Raw genomic sequence first — 4406 nt, 5'->3', positions numbered from 1 at the left:
CGAAGCCAGCAAGGGCCTGGCCGCAAGTGCGTTCAATTGTCGGGACGTCCAAGTCCCTCGTTCTTCCGTGCTTCCTCTTTCGGCAAGTCGTTGCGGCACCTTCCCAAAGCGCGCAGACCCGCTAATCGCGACGAGCGCGACGTGGCCGTGCCGCCTTTCCCTCGGCAGCAAGCAAAACGCCTGGCAACGTCGACGCTCCCCTAACCGCGATCTCGCACCGTGTTTCGTGTGGCGAATTCAAAAGCCGGCCGGCGCTGCTGCAACCATTACGGTCGGTACGCATACGCCGCGGAGGGCGGGACGGTCATCGGAGCGTGCGGTTCCTCCATCGAGTACTGCGCACCTCGGCCGTCGCATCGCCGTGCCATGACCGGCCGCGCGTCAACGCGAACCGGTGCCAGCGAGATCCCTCGCCTGCAAGAACCGACCGGCAGCCTCCGTCACCCGAGGACGCGGAGGCGCTTGCCGCGGACGGCGGGACGGTATGCACTGGTGCACAGCGGACCCGTCACATCGCCAGTTCCTTGACCGACCGCCGACGCTTGTGCCGTTCCTCTCGTACTTGGCAGTCGCCGCGCGATTGTCGGGTCTCGTTCTTGCACGCTCGAACGGTCGGGAGGGCACTCGGCTGGCGTTTCGGGAACGCGCAGCCTCGCCTTCTACCGACGTAACCACGACTCGCCGTTCGCGCTCCGCCGCTCCTGTTTACAGTACTAGGCGGTCCCGCAGCGGTCGGGTCGCGCATTTCGAGCGCTTCGAGCCACGGTGCAGTGGCGGGTCGAAAGCCGACCTATGAGTGCGTTGCGCCGTTTGTACCCGCGTCCGCCACCTGGCCGACCGTCCAAGGTCGCGGTGTTGGCGTCCGCTGGGCGCAACAATTTGTCACGGGGTGCCGCTCCACATTCAGGCAGCCCCGTGGGGAAAAGCCGACCCCGCGTCCAAACGGGGTCAGCGGCAGAAAGTGTCGGGCGCAGACGCAGCTGAGGCGCTCACCCTTCACAATCCGTTAATGATCCTTCCGCAGGTTCACCTACGGAAACCTTGTTACGACTTTTACTTCCTCTAAATGATCAAGTTTGGTCATCTTTCCAACAGACCGGCGCAACCGAAAGGCCGCGCCGGACATCGGTCCGAAGACCTCACTAAATCATTCAATCGGTAGTAGCGACGGGCGGTGTGTACAAAGGGCAGGGACGTAATCAACGCGAGCTTATGACTCGCGCTTACTGGGAATTCCTCGTTCAAGGGGAACAATTGCAAGCCCCTATCCCAATCACGAAAGAAGTTCCACGGGTTACCCAGTCTTTTCAGACAGGGATAAAGACACGCTGCTTCCTTCAGTGTAGCGCGCGTGCGGCCCCGGACATCTAAGGGCATCACAGACCTGTTATTGCTCTGTTTCGTGCGGCTAGGAGCCGCTTGTCCCTCTAAGAAGGTTGTAAGGTGCTGGGAACCCCGCACCTATTTAATAGGCTAGAGTCTCGTTCGTTATCGGAATTAACCAGACAAATCGCTCCACCAACTAAGAACGGCCATGCACCACCATCCACCGAATCAAGAAAGAGCTCTCAATCTGTCAATCCTCCCAGTGTCCGGGCCGGGTAAGTTTTCCCGTGTTGAGTCAAATTAAGCCGCAGGCTCCACTCCTGGTGGTGCCCTTCCGTCAATTCCTTTAAGTTTCAGCTTTGCAACCATACTTCCCCCGGAACCCAAATACTTTGGTTTCCCGGAAGCTGCCCGCCGAGTCATTTGAGTAACTCAGGCGGATCGCTGGTTGGCATCGTTTATGGTCAGAACTAGGGCGGTATCTGATCGCCTTCGAACCTCTGACTTTCGTTCTTGATCAATGAAAACATTCTTGGCAAATGCTTTCGCAGTAGTTCGTCTTGCGACGGTCCAAGAATTTCACCTCTAGCGCCGCAATACGAATGCCCCCGTCCGTCCCTCTTAATCATTACCTCGTATTCCAAAAACCAACAGAACAGAAACGAGGTCTTGTTCTATTATTCCATGCAAGTTTATTCAGGCGACTCGCCTGCGTTGAGCACTCTAATTTTTTCAAAGTAAAAGCACCGGCCATCTCGAGGCACACAATGAAGTGCACCAAGAAAGAACCGGCATGATGTTCAGTCCGAGCCGTCGCATCGGGTAGATGCACTACTCGTCTGGAACTGAGATCCAACTACGAGCTTTTTAACCGCAGCAGCTTTAGTATACGCTATTGGAGCTGGAATTACCGCGGCTGCTGGCACCAGACTTGCCCTCCAATTGATCCTCGTTAAAGGATTTAGAGTGTACTCATTTCAATTACGGGGCCTCAAAAGAGTCCCGTATTGTTATTTTTCGTCACTACCTCCCCGTGCCGGGAGTGGGTAATTTGCGCGCCTGCTGCCTTCCTTGGATGTGGTAGCCGTTTCTCAGGCTCCCTCTCCGGAATCGAACCCTGATTCTCCGTTACCCGTAACAACCATGGTAAGCAAGTAACCTACCATCGAAAGTTGATAAGGCAGACACTTGAAAGAAACGTCGCCGGCTCGTGGCCATGCGATCAGCACAAAGTTATCCAGAGTCACCACACAATACGGGCCGAAACCCGATCGATCTTGGTCTAATAAAAGCACCCGTTACCCAAAGGGCTCCAGGCTCACTGCATGTATTAGCTCTAGAATTGCCACAGTTATCCAAGTAGGAAGAAACGATCTAAGGAACCATAACTGATTTAATGAGCCATTCGCGGTTTCGCCTTATTTCGGCATGTACTTAGACATGCATGGCTTAATCTTTGAGACAAGCATATGATTACTGGCAGGATCAACCAGGTAATCGTTCGACTGCGCGTCCGTCCTCGCCTTCGGCGGGCCGGACGCAGTCTGTGTGCGGCGGAGGCCACCTTCAGGCGCCCCAACACGCTTATTTTGCACTCCGAGATGACGGCGTTCGAGCTCGCTACGGCACAACCTTCCCGAAAGACGAGTGGGAGCCGTGCGGCAAGAAGCACGTTCATGCTCGCTCTTTTTCGTTGCATCGACTCGGTCGCGCCGTGCGGGTTGCCCAAGCCCGCTGCACTGTCGGTGGACCGGCCGGAACTAGCAACGGAGCCGAGACTGCAAAGCCGCCAGACGACGGGTCACGCCCGCGTCTTCGGCGCTTTCGCATCTGAATCGCCCGAGGACGACACGGAACACACCTCGATATCGTGGTAAAACGGCACCGTCCGACAACCAGCCCCTAACGCATCAAGCGGATGAGGCTGCAGACGACTGCCGTGGATTCCCCTGGAGCAGACCCGAGGACACGCTTGACGAGGCCGAAGCCCGCCGCATATCAGACACCCGGTCGCTTTCGCGTACGCCGCTCACGAGAACCCCCACATAATAGCAGCGATAAGTACCCAGACCTCCTTGGGCACTAATACGAGCGTACTCGAGAAAATTTCACCGCGGGTGTGCCCCGAAACGTGTGGCACGTTGAGCGTGCCACAAGTCTACGTCGCTCTCAAACCCGCCGAGGTCGTAGAATTTGCGACCCTACTCACGAAATTCCCACCGAGGATACGGCCGCAAACGTACCGCACCTTGGGTAGGCCACGAGTTTGTGCAACACTACGCTGACGGCACAGCACCGAGGTCGTGCGCGCACGCACGGGAAAATTCCGCCGCGGTTTCTGCCGAAAACGTGAGGCACCACGACTCTCCGCAAGTTCGCGTCGACTGCGAAAGACCGAAGTCGTGAACGACGTGTCCGCTACTCGCCGCCGACACGCTGGACACCAAACGTACAACGACTCGACGGCGTCGTAGAGGCCCACGACGCGGTTTTCCTTAACGACGTCTCGGCGTGGCACCGACAGGTTAGAACGGCCGACCAACGTTCCCTGTCCGCCGTTCGGCTCAGTCGAAGGGCTCGGCGACTTCGGCAACGCTGCGAAGCCGCACGGTGACGCACGCCATGTCCCCATTTTTTTTTTTTTTCTTTCTGCGTCTGCCGGGGTGCCCCTATAATAGCAGCGATAAGCACCCAGACCGCCGTGGGTCGCTCGCCCCGGCTGACGTGGTTTTTCGTACTCCTGCGGCGGTCGCCGTCAAGCACGTCCAAATACGCTACTTTCGTGGGCGCATTCACGCTCTTTCGCTTCGCCGGAGTGCCAGCACTCACTCTGCCAAAAACGGCGAACATCCGAGCGGCGGTTCCCAACTTTTGCGTCGGCGTCGCAAACCCCGCCCCGGCAGACGAGGTTTGCCGTACTCGTGCGACGGTGGCCGGCGGGCACGTCGAAAGACGCCGATATCGTGCGCGAATTGGCGCACCTTGGCTTCACCCGGAGTGCCGCCACTGACTCCTCCAAAAACGGCGAAGATCCGAGCGGCGCTTCCCACTTTCGCATCGGCGTCCCGAACTCCGCCCCG

General features: G+C 57.9%; 1 non-coding gene across 1 annotated transcript; it reads right to left on the bottom strand.

Annotated features, from left to right (window-relative positions):
* Positions 1-1007: 1007 nt before the first annotated feature.
* On the bottom strand, positions 1008-2822 carry LOC142794402 (small subunit ribosomal RNA). The gene has a single exon (XR_012892313.1). It is a non-coding gene; the product is annotated as a small subunit ribosomal RNA (ribosomal RNA).
* Positions 2823-4406: the final 1584 nt, after the last annotated feature.

This window comes from Rhipicephalus microplus, unplaced genomic scaffold (genome assembly GCF_043290135.1).
Source record: "Rhipicephalus microplus isolate Deutch F79 unplaced genomic scaffold, USDA_Rmic scaffold_409, whole genome shotgun sequence".
Lineage (NCBI taxonomy): Eukaryota > Metazoa > Arthropoda > Arachnida > Ixodida > Ixodidae > Rhipicephalus > Rhipicephalus microplus.
This window is presented reverse-complemented; position numbering and strand designations above follow the sequence as displayed.